The sequence below is a fragment of the Meles meles genome, chromosome 15, assembly GCF_922984935.1.
Source record: "Meles meles chromosome 15, mMelMel3.1 paternal haplotype, whole genome shotgun sequence".
Classification (NCBI taxonomy): domain Eukaryota; kingdom Metazoa; phylum Chordata; class Mammalia; order Carnivora; family Mustelidae; genus Meles; species Meles meles.
The window spans coordinates 34,227,142-34,243,625 of NC_060080.1; the positions used below are offsets into that span (position 1 = coordinate 34,227,142).

The window sequence follows — 16,484 nt, forward strand, 5'->3', positions numbered from 1 at the left end:
CTCATCTAATCCCCGTGGCAGCTCTGAAGCAGGGGATGGCCCAGAAGATAAAGAGCCAGGATGTTAGCCTCTGAAAACCTGTGTTCCTGCCCCTCTCCCCACTGTCTCACGGTGGAGCACAGGGTCCCCTGAAACCCAGATCAGTGATGTCTCAGAATTGCACTTCTCTTAGGAAGGATTCCCAGACCCACATACACCTGCCCTTGACAGAAAATCCACAAGGCAATTTAAGGAGACAAGGTCTGCCTCTCTGGCTCATTCTGTAAGACTGAGAGTGTTCCCCAAAGAGCTCGACGTTTTTTAAGGGCGCCTTTGAGGCCTATCATACAGGACTTTCATTTCCCCTGGTAACTTCTTTGTGAATCCAGGCCAGTGCTACACCATGAGATGGAGAAAGTGAGAGATAAATCCCAACTATGGGAAAGAGAGCGACCACACTATTTCCTAAAATTACTTCTCAAGTTCTAGAGGATCCCCAATGACCCTGTCCAAGAGTTCATTCTCTCCCCCCACTCCATAAATCAGAACAAGGCCCATCTCAGCCTCCTTTTTTAGGACTGTAATCCCTTGTCCTCCTGCCCCATCCTACCTCACCCCCCACCCTCCATCACTCACCTACCTCTGCTGGCCTCCTCCCAGCTCTGGGGTCTTCTTCTGAGGTATAGTGATAAGACCTCCCCGTCTCTCATCCAGGGTCCCAACAGGAACAGGAAAGCACACTAAACATAAGATAGATTTATAAACATGTAGATACAGGGGAACCCCGAGGGATAGTGCCATAACTCGGGGCCAGCAGCAGTAGAGCCATTACGAACCCCTCCCAAGGGAAGGAAATATAATCTGTTACCAGAACCCAGAGAACCTAGGAGTCAAGTGACCAAAGGACACAGCCAGGTGGGGTGACCTCACAAGGAGGGAGCCAGACGAATATGTTCTCTTGTGTTACTCTCCTCCCCGCCCCTCTGCCCCATCCCCATTTCCTGTGAAGCTCTCCACTGGACAAAACCACCCGAAGCCAGAGGGACCTTGATGTGAGGTCCGTAACCGTCAGGAAGTCCTCGATAGCCTGCATTCTTATGAGGGCTGTGATCGTCCCCAGGGAGACCAAACTGGGCTCTTGGGACATAAAAAAATCTTAGAAATCCCACTGGCTGGGGGCCCTCCAAAGGTCCACAGTATATAAACAGATACACAGTATATCCAAGCTACTAAAATTTCATGGGGTGGTGCAATTAGGATAAAAGTATTGGCAAGGGAGGGGGCAAGCAATCATGAAAATAGGTTAAGCAGCACTGGATTATAGGGACCCAAAACTCTTCCTTGGGCTGTCACTGAGAGCCTCTGTCACCCTCAAAAGTACGGTTTATACTACTCTTCTCAAACCTGATATAGACACCAACGTACATCTATATGTATTCTCTGTGCAATGTATAATAAAATGTATAATGTATAATATGTGCATATACACATATATATTATATACATATATTATATACATATATGTATATATAATAAAATGTATAATGTATAATAAAAACAATTATGTATGTATAATAAAAACAAAACATGTATCATAAAAACAATGAAAGTGTAATTTGAGTTATTTTTCATCTAATGCCTTCCTCAACCGGCCCTTGCCCATGCTGAACATCAGACCACTCACCAGTCTCCCGAATCTCCCGCAGATTACTTACAGCTTCTGGCTGAGATTTCTCCAGGGGAGGACATCACTGGCAAGCCAGGCAATTTCAATGTACAGCTCCCCGCCCTCTGCTATGAATACTGAATTATCGGACATGCCGCTGCCTTTCAGGACCTCACGATGTCACTAGAGATGTCACGAAAACATCACTAGAGCTGTCACAAGCTCAACCAGGCGAGGGAGGAGATGTGAGGATAGGGCAAGGAGGCTGATGCGCACATGTGGCTTCAGGAAAGCAGAGTGCCTGACGGTCCCATCTCAAGCTACTAGAGGCAAGTTAATCAGGTTAATTGGGACCCTCAGGAGTATCGGTTCTCCCCCTCCCCCAAGAAGCCCTACTATTAACACTTTTCCATTCAGAGAGAGGCTCATTTATCCTTACTCCATATTTCTTATCTCTAAGCCAGTTTCTTATAGTCCCCAGACATTCCTCCCTTCCCATGGTGACTCTACAGGCTCTGGGGTGGAGTCTGTCAGAAGCTTCGAGAAAGTGTAAACAGAGTGTGTCTACTGTTTCCCCCTTCTTCATACACTTACTTGGCCCTTAAAAGAGCTCTAGTAGATTAGGGAGGCACGATTTCTCCTCACCTAAGACAGGCTGCCTTTCCACAGGAGGTGGGACTTGCTCAAGTGCTCCATAATCCCGCCCTGAGAGGGCCTGCCGACAGGCTTGGCGTGGGAACAAAACCTGGGCGCCATTTCCCAGAAGCCCCTGGGGCACCCTGAGGCTCTTCTGCACGGAGGAGGCCAGTAGTGAGAAGAGACTCTCCTTTCGTTCTGCCCTTTCGTCAGGTCCATCTCCTGACTTCCTTGGGCACAGACGTGTAGGCAAAATGAAAATAAAATACAGTGTGCTTGCTTTCCACGACTCGGAGATCTAAGGCGCTGTTGGTCGTCTGAACTTCTGCAGCAGATAGTGGTAAGGTTATCTGTATCACATTTCATTTTATGACGTATCACCTTGTTTACACCCCTCTTTAGGTTGTTTATAGGATATAAAATACCTTTAAACATTCTGGTCCTGTTTAGCTTTTTTTCTTCTCCCATCAATAAAAAATTTTAAAGGCAGCCATTGTTCTAAGAAATGACTCTCGTACTTAGGGCACAAAGATGCTTTAATGGGGAAAGACAGTTTGTCTTGTAGCTTGGCCTCCCCTATGGTTGTGAACCAGGCTTTGATGATCTGCGGAGTCTTCTGACTCCATCGTCGAGCTATGTGGCATTTTGCAGCTATTAAGAGCAAATGAGTTTCTTCTTTAAACACGGGCCTCTGCTTAGCACATTTAGTACTATTTGACTTGGGTCTCAAGATAGTGCTATTCCCGGAATGGACTTCACATGCTGATTTTTTTTTTTTTTAATTACCCACAATCCTATCACAGATGCTGAAATGAACTTTTTTTTCCTACAACCTCTCCAATGATTTGCTGAGATGAAGAGACTCATATTAGGTACTTGTGGGTTAGGAATTTCCAGGTTAACTCTTTAATTTGCAAGCTGTTTATATAGATAGATAGATATCTCCCATTCATGCTACTTCTGAAACTATATTCTGAGCAAATACTTCAAAATACAAAAAGACCCAAATGCAGGCGGATGTTCCTCAAAACATTATTTAGAATAACCAAAAATGCGGATTAGAAAGCAATGGGGTAAAATATGTAAATTACAGTGGTCGATGAAAAAAGCAGGATGCACACCCACATATGAAACTATGGAAAAATGTGTGTGAAAAAAAGACTGAAAGGAATGCACACGATGAAAAATTTTGCAAGGAGGACAATCCAATTAGCATTTTTTAAACTTTTAAACTGTTCTTGCATGTTGTAATGTTGCTTAATAAAAAAAATGATTTTAATTAGGTAATTGTTTCAGTGGATTAAAGGAGTAGCTCAATCTTCTCACCTAAAGTAGGAGCAAAATCTCGCTCCCATTTTGTTATATAACCTTCATTTAAATTGGACTTTTGGAAAGTCAGCCCTACTAACTCCCTGATCCATAAAACATGCTTGATGGCTTAATACTAGAGTTGAAATCACAAATGACTGTAGAAGCCAGCAGGGAGGGAAGGGAGTTGTGCTGCCTGGTGCCATCTGGAGAACTTTGGCCTGAGCGCATAGGTATTTCAAGGGACTGTGAGGGTTTCTTCTTCTTTTTTTGTTTTTGTTTGTTTGTTTGGTGTGTGTATGATTCTCCTGATTTGCACATTTTGGCCTCTCATTCAAATTCAAAAATAAAGACATTTGTGGGCCTTCTAATACATGTCTACAAGCTGGATTCAGCCAGCTGGCAGCCAGTTTGTAACCTTTAGCCTAAAACCCTTTTCTGAAGTTACAGGCAGCTGCCTGATCTCTGAGCATTCAGGCACCCAGACCTTCCCCGTGTGCTCTTGCTCACTCTTCTCCAGTGAGCCCTATACCACTTCTGGCTGTTTGATGAGGGTGATGAAGGATAGTAGTCCTCAGAATTCTGAAGGCTTGTGAGCCCATCCCTGGCTGGAAGCCTTTCTCTTGCCGGACCGTGAAAGTTGGTGACATTTGTGATATTAATTTGTTTTTCTGTCTGTCGCTTACACTTAGCAGGCTAGGAGGAGTGGGTTCGATGCCATTCGAATATGGCCAGTTTCATCCCAGAGCCCCGTCAGAGCTGTCAGATGCTGCCAGCCAGGCCCAGGCTGTTTCCAGCTTGTCGATCAGACTTGAGGAGTCACTGTGTATATTGTTGTGTCTTCCAAGACGCATTACCAGCTTCGGAGGGTTGACCCAGGTAGGCTCTGCTTCCGGAAGATGGCCCTTTTCCTTGCAGTGACCACACTGGTCTGCCACACTGTTCTCTCAGTCTTCCCAGGTCCTCGGGTAATTTGACCCTGGACATGCAGCAAGGGGCAGCTAACTCCTCAGGACTGACCATCATTCCCAGTCCCTCCTGTGCCATGGACCATCTGGCCCCACAAGGTTCATGTGATGTCTTTGGGAGCTGCCCCGAAAGCCATGGCAAACTGTACCAGCAGGCCCCTCTAGGAGCTTGTGCACTGATCGACTAATTAACCACCCATCAAGAAACAAAGGAGTCGAGGCTCCGCAAGTAGCCAGCTTTGGCTTACACACAGTGAACCACCCCTTCCTTCCCTATCCAGGACCTGTTGCGGTTACAAAAGCCTCCTATTAGTTCTTGCTTTATTTGGAGCACGGCAGATGCTGCCAGATGTTTACTTGTAACGTGAGGAGAATTACGCTGTTCTTGTGGTTGAGGGGAAAGAAGGGGGAGCTCAGGGCTGTGGGCAAAGCTGGCAAACCCCTCCACGGCCTGGCCACCGGGGGCTCCTTCCCCCTCCCCTCCAGATGGGGACCAACCCCCACCCCCATTTTTGCCAAGTCAGCAGATCCAGACTATTCCAACACGGAGGACCCCGCAGGTTCCAGAGCCCAGGCAGCCGCACACATGGCCTACCATGTGGGGCACACCTGTGTAACTCGGATCGTGCCTGGGCTCCATGGGCCCTCATGGCACCCTCCACAGTGGGATTCTCCACCACAGGGTCCCCTTCAAAACAGCTCCTTCTTTGGCAGCACCAAAAGGCAGAATTTCCTCTTGAATGATTTGGACTATCTGAAAATGACAATTTGGGCAGTTGGGATGATGGTAGGAGCCCAAGACTAACCACAGGAGCCCACCAAGCCTGATCCATTTTGCAGCTACAACCCTGTTGCTGGATCCCATCATAGCCTGTAGAGTGCAGTAGGACATAGGGGATCTTGTGTTCCTAAGAAGAGCAGAAGCTGGTGGCAGAAGCCAGTGCAAATGCAGATTCTCCCCCACCGGGGGCCAAAGTCTTCCCAAAACATGGCAGGCAATTATTTACAATCCATACCTTTTGAAGGAAAGTTCCTGATCCTGTGTCACCTTGCCACCTCCGTCTGGACAAGGAGGGATGGTCTATTCATTTGCCCACCCTGTCCTCAGCATAGACGTGTCCAGTCCATCCTCCTCCCTTCTGTTTCTTGGGTCTTAATTACCTAAAGGCTAAAAATGTCTTCTCTTATTTTTTTCTTCCTGGTGCCCAGAAAGCAGAACCAAAAAGGAAAAGTGCCTCATCCTCACTTCGTAAATTATGCCCTGTGGGACCTTCACATGGATTCATTCGTCTCATGCAGCCTTGGTTTCTTCATCTGTGGAATGGGGACATAATAATCCTTATTTTACAGGGTAGTTGCGAGGTATACATCCAGTGGGTAAATCACTGAGCTTGTCACTTCGTAAGTCCTCAGTAAACATGAGCTGTTGTCACCATTATTGTCTTATACTGTTGGGTTCCGCACCTGACCCTCTCCAAGAGGTCCTGAGGGAGGATGCCCATCTCTCTAGAGGTCACGGTGGCCGGGCCCATCCAGGCTACTCGAGCAGTGTGTTCAGCCAGATGCAGCTCAGTACACGCAGCAGATGAGGCCAGCTGGGAGGGCCAGGACTGGACAGGACCACCCATCGGGCTGCGGAAGGTGCTGGCAGGACAGTCTCAGCTGCAGCTGCCGGGCAGCCATCCAGAGTGACAGGCAGAATGCAGTGTGCAAGGGTGTGGAAACACACAGCAGGTGGCAGCCTGGCAACCATGAACAGCGGGGGAGGGGAGCGGCGGATCTTCCTGCATTTGGTAACAGGGTGTCCCTACCAGCAGATGGGCCACAGCAACGGGCAATTCCAGAGGAGTATTCTGAAATCTAAGCAGGCATGCAGCATCGTGAAGTTCCCTCCACAGATCCCAGCCCTACCAGAGGCTGGATCTAGTGGGAAAGAGGCCAGGGAGAATAAAGCAGGGTCCCAGACAGATTATTGAGACAAGGCTGCAGGCCCAGGAAAAGAAGGGAAAGGGGGCATCGCCAGAGGTTGACCTCCAGGCTTCAGAAGGAGAGAAGGCCTGCATGGAGCAGGTCCTACCATGGTCCAGCCTGACCCCTGACCCCTGGGCCCAGGCCAGGCTCCTCAGTACAGCCCTCAGGGCTGGCCTGAGATTGTGCTCTCCCCACAAGGGGGAGGCAGGTGAGAGAAGCTGAAGGTCATCATGGGGCAACTTCTCTCTCTCTCTCTTTCTCTGTCCAGCTATTGCACCGGTTTTCCTGATTCTTGCCCCTTTGCTTTTTGGTTTTCTCTCCCAAATCCTACTTGCTAATGAGGAAGAACCAAAATAGATAGGGTCAGGCTTTTTTTTAATGGAAAGCCCAGTCCATCAGGGACCAACAGCTCCCCCGACTGTCATCTGGCAAATGACTTGGCCACAGGCTTCTGCCATGTACCCAGTGGAGGGAGCTGCAGTGATCAACAGAGTTGGAGGGCGCTGGACCCCAAATAAGGAAGGAAAGGTCCCCATAGCTTCTGCCTTGGGTTCGGCTCCCTTGTGTCTCTTTCTTAGGCCCAGCTAACAACTGCTTCCTCAACTCTGTTCTAGATCCCTGTCTTACCAGTGACCCTGAAGACTTTGTCTTAGAGACCAAGTGACCGTGGGAGCCATGCTCAAGGTTCATCTATGCTGGACCCACATCCCTACAGATATGGAAACCTAATTCGTATTCATCCATGTAGGCCAGTCGGCCTCACACTGTGCATCTACATGGGCCCCTGAGCTACACTTTTATACTATTTCTCAACCCACAGATATACTCTTAGTCGCTAGCTACCAAAGCATAAAAGCACAAAGAGTGAAAGTGGGCACCAGATGAGAGGACCTCATAAGGGTGGAAAGCAATCACCGGAGCACACCTCACCCCTACCCCAGCCTCTGTGCACATCAGCCATACTCTGCCTTTCCCTGCCATGGCTGGGCCTCTTCGTCCTGAGCAAGGTAGTCCAAGGAGCACTAGGGACCTGGACTTGGTGGGAACCGGCCAACTGCCTTCTCAGTTTGCTGTCAGGATTAGAATACGGTTACTGGTGTGCATAACATTTGGACCCACCTGGAGCTAAGGTTTGTAGACTCCATCCGGAGCCAGGGTCACAGGACCCTTCCTCGCCTCCAGGGATTCCTGCGTTTGTAAAAGGCAGATGACCAGAGATAGCTGTTGGAGGAAACAAAATCGATACCTAGTGATAAAGAGCTAAGAAGCCATGCAGGGATGATAAGACAATCCAGACAGGAGCAAGGGAGGAAGACACTTCCACTCTAGGGCCAGAGGGAGAAAGGAAAGTGAGAAAGCCTGTCCAGTGGGAACTGCAACCACAGAGAGAGGGGTCATCTGATAAGAGCTGGAGCCATGAAAAGATCTAGATTCTCCTGAAGACACCAAAGGAAGCAGAGAGAAAGAAATGCTCCACCTTTCCCGCTCCTTCCTTCTTCTCATCTTCTGCCAAGGACCACCCCAATCCCCCCCCCCCCCCCGCCCCCCGCATTGAGTGAACTTCCCTAGAAGCCAAAAGGCAAAGAGACTGGGAAGTGTAGATCCTGTAGAGCAGCCCACCAAGGTCAAGGGCAAATAGGCAATTGACCAGCTAAGAACAATGACTGACCAGGCCTTGGATGGGCCAGTTGCATGTGTCTCTGTTTTAGGGAAATACTGGAACCGCCTTCCCAAGGAGCAGTGCCCTCCTTAGACCTCCCAGCCTCACAAAGATAGAAATAAATCATTAGCCTCTGATGCCCTATTAGTGTGTACACACAGAAGGTTATCTTGTACACTCATCACAGCAGGAAGATCCCCCTGGAGGAAACTGGGCAGTGTTTGCAAAGAGGTTGTGCCCTCCCTTGGGAGCTGTCTGGCTTTGTGCCCTAATTAGGGGCTGGGCTAGGTCCAGGCCTCTGAGCCATTTCCTACCCTGGGAAAAAAAAAGAATGCCCTGTGCTTTGCTGAATGGTGAGGCATCTGCCTGAGGACTAGGAGGGAGGCATTGTCCAGGGCACCAGAGAACTCCCCATGCTCCCTAGAGGAGACCAGAGAGCTCCCTCTTCTCTTCCCTTCCCTCCATCACCTCCCCCAAAACCTGACCACATTTGGCCCAGCTTCCTTCTGGCATCTTCCAATGACTCAAGATTTTAAGCTTGAGCTGGGCTTTAGGTTCATGTGCCTCTGCATCTCCCTTTCTCCCTTACCCCCACCCTAGGAGCCAGTCCTCAAATGGAAAGCCCCTCCCTGCAAAGTCTTTAGCTCAAGGGTCCTAGGAATAAGGGTAAGGGACAAGGCCCAGTGGATAGAGTAAATGGACATTTCTAAAATTCCTAGAAGAGAAGGAAGGCTTTACCCAACATGGGTTGAGAGTCTAAATATAACCCAAGACAATAAGCAAAATAAGAGGAACCTCCCGGGACACCTGGGTCTGTCAGTTGGTTAAGCCACTGCCTTCGACTCAGGTCATGATCCCAGAGTCCTGGGATAGAGTCCCACATCAGGCTCCTTGCTCAGCAGGGAGCCCGCTTCTCTCTCTGCCTCTGCCTACCTCTCTGCCTGCTTGTGCTCTCTCTTTCTCTCTCTGACAATACATAAATAAATAAAATCTTTTAAAAAAAGAAGAAGAAGAAGAAGATCCTCCCCGATGCCATCTTGACCCTCCTTTGGGAACCACAGCCTAATTTCTGCTCAGACATTGTCATTCACTAGCTTCAGTGTTTCCTGTAAGTCTCCTAGCCTCACCTAGTCTGCAAGTTCTCCACGGGCAGGAGCCCCATCTGCAGAGCACAGAGCCCAGCACATGCCTACCCCTCACTGTGCTGCTCAAATACTTCACAATGTGGCTTATACTGGCTTATACAAGCTACCTAATTTGCAAGGCCTGTTGCAAAATGCAAAGAGGAGCTCCTTGTTAACAATGATTAAAAATTACAAGATGATGACAACAGAGCATTGGACCAAGCACAGGACTCTTCTAAGTGGTCCTGCGTGGTATGAGTGGTAGCTTGCCTCCCAAGAGTCCACATCAATTCCTTACCTCCCTGTTCCTGCATGTCACTCCCGCATTAAGAATTAAGTCTAATTCCCTTCTCTTGAACCTGAACTTGACCAATAGAACTCAGTAGAAATGACATTCTTAGACCTTCAAGACCATGTCATAATGCTGGGACCTCTTGAACACTTGCTTTTAGGACACTCTCTCCTTCTTCAGAGCCCAGTCAACGTGCTGTGAGAAACTCAGGTCACACGGAGAAGCGACGTGTAAGTCCATGGCCCCTGGCTGAGTCCCAAGTGGACAGCCGGTCGCATGAGTGAACCACCTCAAACACCTAGCCCCACTGAGCCTCAGAGAACTGCAGTCCCAGAGACATCTGACTGAAACCAGATGAAAACCCTCAGTGAGAACCACCCAACCAAGCCCCGTCAATTCACAAGAATATGAGCAATTATCATAAATTGTTGCTTTTAAAAGCTAAGTTTGTGGTGGTTTGTCATGCAACAATAAATAACTGGGACACGCTCCAAGGAATGGCATTCACTTGGGATACAATCTGAACGGCCTAGGTTGTGTGCTACGACACACTCACCCAGCACACAGCAGGAGCTCAAGAAAGACTGACCGACCACCATTCCTGACCACCGGTGTGTTGACACCAGACGTGGGAAACCCTGGCCCAGGACGTGCCCTTCCACTGGCGGGTGTCCTTTGTCGTGACGTACTGGCCATCTGGTTTCAACCCAACATCCTGGCTGAGGAGGGCTCGGATACTGCTGTCTCCAGGGATTCATGACCACTTCCTCCCACCCCGTTCCTACCCTTCCTATCTCAGGAAATGAAAAGCAGTTTTTCCCCAGGGCCTGTTTACCCATAGCAACAGAACAGGATTTCCAAAACCAATCTCACAGCCAGTTCCAATATCTGTCTTCACTGTAATAATAATACAGATGCCGCACCTGCCCCCAGATTCCATTTTCCGCTCTTACATTTTTTTTTTTCATTTGTTTCTCTAGGCTCTTCAAACATCTGATTACACTTCATGCTTCAGATGAAAAGTTGTGAAGATGGAAGATTATCAGACTTTGTAATTGTCATCAGCCGTCCTCTCTGCTCAGCAGTTTCTCGCAACCCTTATTCTCTCTCTCCTCGCCCTCTGCTTCCCATGAGTTCCTCTCGTGCCCGGTGAGTTCCTCTCCCAGTTGTGGGTCATAATGGTCTCTCCCCTGAAACCTATCACGGGCAGCAGCCCGAGGAGGATACCAAGTCAGCATGTGGCTCGAGGCTGAATGGAAGTTGCTGTCTGGCTCGGGCTGGGATCCCTTCTGTATCAGCTGGACACAACAGAGTCTGGGACCCCAGGTTAACATGACATTCCTTCTCTATGAGGGCCCCGATCACATGGCCCCGCTTCTTAGGACACCAACTCCTCCAAAATTCATCCTTCCCTGAAATGGGCTGACAGTGCAGGCAAAACTAAATGACCAGAGACCCAAGGCACAGAGACTGGGACATGTAACCACAGTGGGGTCTTAAGTCAGAGTCTCCCACCAACTGCTCGAGAAAAACGAAAGGTTCTGTGAAACCCAGGCCATCCTTAGTCCCCATGGCCTCATGCTTATTTTCATTTTGGAAATATAAATTGCCACCTTAGAGATCTCATTTGCAAGATGGGTCCCCAAGTGATTTTCATTTACTACCTTACTTGCAGGTAGCCTCTTGGGCTACCATGTGGGTGGTGGCCTCAGGACCGACTACTAGAACACAGCAGGAAACATTCTGGAGATAATGACCAACGGGTTTCCTCTCAGGAGCTCCCTGCTGCCCCCATGCCCCATACTCTATCCCAACTAAAAGGCAAGCAGCTTCTGCCACAAGGGAAGGATGTGATAGGGAGAAAATGAAAAATACAAGCTTTGATGTCTGGGCAAGATTAAAATATTTAGGAGGAACATCTTGAGTGAAAGCAAAGCTTCTCTCCACCCTTCCTCTACACTCCCCAAAAATAAACAGTGAAGATTCCTCTGAGACAGTGAGAAGAAGGAAAGATGATGAGAACTGAGCCCGAAGAGACTTGTGGGCCCCTGGAGTCTGCATCAGATTCTCTTTCTCTGTCTCCCTCTCCCTCTCCCCCTCCCACTTGTTCTCTCTTCTCAATCTCTCTCTCTCTCAGATAAATAAAATCTTTAGGGGAAAAAAAAAACCCTGGACTCAGACCTGGCCCCCCTGCCAAGCCTTCCCTCAGAGCTTGGCTCTCCCATATAAAGAAACTACTCTTTCTTCGGTGTTACAACTGCAACTTTTCCTTCTCCCTGTCAGCCCTGTAGTACACAGCATTGTGATTCTTGACTAACAACAGGTCTGTATCTGCTGTTGGATGGGAGCAGCTTGGGATGGGGGCCCAAGTTCACCTTATTTTGGCATGCCTTATAATCAGCCCATAACAGGCACTAAATTAATGCTTTCGTATTTAAACTGAATTGTCCACCCAATTCTCTTTGTAAAATTAAGAACAGAAATCCTCATTAAGGCACCTCCAGAGCAAAGGAGATTGTCCTAAAGCAAATAAGAAAAACACAATTGGATAAACCATCATCAGGTCTCACCTATTCCCATTCACAGCTTAATTTTTCCCACAGCAGCAGCTCTGAGTCTTCTCACTTTGATCCTTCTCACCTCCTCCACTCTCCTTGAGCCCGTCTTACCCTCGAGTCCTTCATTTAAGCTCGGGCCAGGACCTCTTCTCTTCTCTTCTCTTACTGAGAAAAAGAAGAATGTTGGTTATGAACACCTTCAAATTCTTATCCTCTCATCCGAAATGATTGGCAAAAGGTATAGGGGCAGAGGGAAACACACACCACCTGGGTAAGAACGATAAGATCTTATTGGAGTGCAGTTTGGTGATGTGAATCAAAATTTCACAGAAACTTTGACCGAGATAGCCAACTTTTATAACTTTATTCTAAAGAAAGCATTGAACAAGTGCACCAAAAAGTCCACAAAGTTGTTCGGTATTGTGTTGTCTCTAAAACACATGCACCTAGGGGTGCCTGGATGGCTCCATTGGTTAAGGGTCCAACTCATGATTTTGGCTCAGGTCATGATCTCAGGGTTTTGAGGTCAATCCTGTTTAAGATTCCCTCTTTCCCTCTGCCCCTACCCCTCTGCCTCTCTCCCTCTTTAAAAATAATAAAAACAACAACAACAACAACAATAATAATAATAAATGTTTAATGAAAAATAAAACACATTCTCCTAGCCTTGTTTTTGTACATTTTGCTTTCTGGGCTTCAGCTACTCGGGCTTTTAGCTTCTCTTTCTCCTCTCCCTTTCTCTAAAATCTCAAAAGTCCCACATTCCACCCCAAAGTCTCCTCCGCGTCTCTTACCCCATCCAGTTGCTTCAACCTGGCTCAGACCCTCCCTAAGCCACCTATAGAATATCAAACCAGCCACCCTGAAGACAGAGCATCCTTGTGAAGGGCACACAAAGTGAGGCTTGTAAGGGACCACTCCAGAGGTGAGAAAACAGTGGCTTATGGGTGCTTGCCAACACCGGGCTTCTGAGTTTCTCTGACTCTTCTTACGGCTGCACCACTCTGCCTGGTAAGGGCAAAACCTTTTTCTCCTAGTTCATCTGCAACAGACTGGGATTTTTCAAAAGGGCTTTTAATTCTCTTTGTGCGTTTGTTTGCTTGCTTGCTTGCTTTAAAGAAGGAGGGAGATAAATTTGATATATGGAACATTAAAAAAGAAGAGAGTTTGTATGTTTCCTATCTTAAAATAATGTCCACCTGGCAAGATATCTCCTCCCTGGTCAAGATCACCATACTCCCAAGCCCTGGCTCCCTGTCCTCAGTCCTGCATGCAACCCCCCAGCACAGCTCACCTCTTCTTCCCATTGGAACCAAGGGTGTGACAAGCTGGACCTTGAGTGAAATGGAAACCACATCTTCCCTTGTAGCTTTTTTCCATGTAGCACTATATTTTATTGTAGATTTATATCTTTGAAAACATGATCCTTGAACATGTTAGAAATGTTTTTCAACAATACCAAAACATGCTCCCCTTCATCCCTGACCCAGACACCAAGCTCCCCTCCCCTGGGGCAGACACTGTCCACTAGTGAGCATAAATACAGATTCATAAGCTATGGCACTCTCTACCCCCATTATCCTTGCCTTTTTCACTGAACATATCTCAGAAATTATTCCATAGCATACAAATAGATAGGTCTTATTATTCTTGCCAGTCTTATGAATGTACCATAATCCATACACCAAGTTCCCTACTGATGGATAGGTAGCTTGTTCCCAAACTTTTGCTCTTATGAACATGGCACAATAAATATCTCTGTATGTTTCCCTTTGTACATCCCTTTGTACATATGTCCCCTTAGAAGAATGTTAGAAATGAAGTGTCTAGGTCAAAGCAAATGTATATTTAAAATTTTGATAGAGGGGCGCCTGGGTGGCTCAGTGGATTAAGCTGCTGCCTTCGGCTCAGGTCATGATCTCAGGGTCCTGGGATCGAGCCCCGTGTCGGGCTCTCTGCTCTGCAGGGAACCTGCTTCCTCCTCTCTCTCTGCCTGCCTCTTTGCCTACTTGTGATCTCTCTGTCAAATAAATAAAATAAAATCTTTAAAAAAAAATTTTGATAGATATTGCCAAATTGCCTCCTAAATTATTGTTTCCAGTTCATACTTCTACCAACAATACAGGAGTGTTAGCTCCCTCCCAGTTTCTCAATCATCCACCAAACTTTTTTATCTGATATATAAAGAATGATGGTTTGTTATACTTTCGTTTTGAATTTCTTTTACAATAGGTGATATTGAGCAAGAAGTGTAGCATACGTTTCAGAAGACAAACTCTGGTCTTTGCTTGGGTTCAAATCCCAAATGAATCATTTATTAATTGGGTAACTTTGGCAATTTACTGAACATAGGTTTTTTGGTTCCTCATCAAAAAATGGGATTCATGATAATAATACATTCTTCATATAGTTATTGTGAAAAGTGTAAGTGAATATAAAACTATATAAATGTTAATATAATTATTATATTTTCATATGTTTAATGACCATTGTATCTTTTCCTGTGAAATGTCTGTTAATATCCTTTGTGCATTTTTCCATTGTTTGTTTTTTTTTATTTCTAAAAGGTCTTTGTATATATTTAGGAGATTAACCCTCTGTCATCTGTCTGGCAAATATTTTTCCTTGCCTTGACTTTATTTATGGCATTTTTTAAATTTTCAAGTTTTATGTAGTTAAATATATCAACCTTTGCTTTTATGACTTTTGAACTTTAAGCTGTGCTCCAGGAATCTCACAGGTCTTAAAGTAAGATGAACGGCAACTAGATCAACTTCTTGTTTTTACTCCCTGCCTTCCCTCCCCTTGCTTTCTCCCTGCCCTGTGACTGAGCCAAGGTTATCTCCTAATACTTCCTCAGTGGCTTTTCCACATTCAGTCTCTCCCTCTTCCATCTATAGTTAAGAGTTAAGTCCAATCAAGGCACAGCCCTGCTCTACAGTGTTCATAACTCCCCATTACCACATGGGTTAAGAACAAGCTTCTCAGAAGAATCTACCTAGATGACACCAACTTACGTTGCCAGCTGCTGATTCCCCTAAATGTCTCCTGCCCTCCAGTCTAATTCCACTTTTCTATATTCCCCTAATAGTCTTTCCCTCCTCCCTGATTTTCATCACACTCTTTCATCTTCGTAAAGCCTCTGCCCATCTCTGCCTACCAAAATCCTCTTCATCTTTCAAAACTTCTCCCAAACACCCCTTCCCCATAAAGTCCTCACTGGTCCCCGATAATCAGATGTGAGATTTTCTTCCCTTGCACAGTCAAAGGTACCTTCTTTGTTTTTTTCTTGAGATGTGCTTCTCAATCTGTCCTAAATAAACAAGAACTTTAGGGGAAACATGAGCTGTAGTTCATTCATCTCTGCATTTCCCCATTTCTTTAAACTTTTGTTAAAAGAAATTGTAGGCACAAGTAATCAGATTGATGGGGGGTAGGGTGGGGCAGTGGCAGGGGTGAGTGGGGGATAACCAAGGAGTTACCGTTCTCTGGCTAAACCACCATACTCAAGCAACTGGGCTGGAGGCTGCTGGAGCTGACTTCCCCTGTTAGGTCTCCCCCACTGTGTCAGATGCCAGGTATTGGTTAATCTTCTTTCAGATGCAAGTAAAAGGATACCTTTAAACAAAAAGGGGACTCACAGGGTGGAAGAGCGGCGTCTCTCTCCACCCTCAGCCCCACTGTGTATCCGCTCCATGATTGGAGAGGCTGTCCCCTATGGAGGCAGGATGCTGGCAACAGCTCTCGTGGTCTATGATCCTTGCACATCCTCTCAAATTCAAGTCTAAAGAGAAGGGGTCTCTGCCTCCTTCCTAGCAGCTCCAGCAGAGGTCTCATCGCCGTTCTCTTTCTTTTAAAGGGTTAGATGTCCACATAGAGCCGATCACTATGACCACAGCAATGTATTGCCGTGATAGGTAGGGCTTGAACACATCTCTGTTCTGGGAGCCAAGGATTGAGTGGATTCTAGGAGCCCCCAGGCATGGGATGCATCCTGAAATCACTCCACAGGAGGAAATTGACATAATGGTACCAAAAGAAGGAAGAACAGATGCTATTGACCAAAACCACCCAGTAACCACCGTGCAGAATGCAGAGAGCCGCTGCCCTCCTGGGAGAGGGGGATGGGCCTGAAGCCTCAACCCTGAGCTATTTCTCTCCTGCCTGCCACTCTCCCCTGCCCTGTAGGCAATGCGTCTAGCTTCCAAACACAACAAGGCCCTCCAAGGTTTGCGGCTTAGCCGCAGAACCAGTGTGAACAGATCCTAACCAAACCCCAGACCAGGAGATGGCTGGCGTGGTCCAGCCGGCTCCAAGTTATT

General features: G+C 47.1%; 1 long non-coding RNA gene across 1 annotated transcript; it reads right to left on the reverse strand.

Moving 5' to 3' along the window:
- Positions 1-619: 619 nt before the first annotated feature.
- Positions 620-12,305, reverse strand: LOC123925789. Its single transcript, XR_006815079.1, has 3 exons — positions 12,175-12,305; positions 7,648-7,749; positions 620-719 (listed from the first exon to the last, which is right to left on the reverse strand). It is a non-coding gene; the product is annotated as an uncharacterized LOC123925789 (long non-coding RNA).
- Between the last annotated feature and the right edge of the window lie 4,179 nt (positions 12,306-16,484).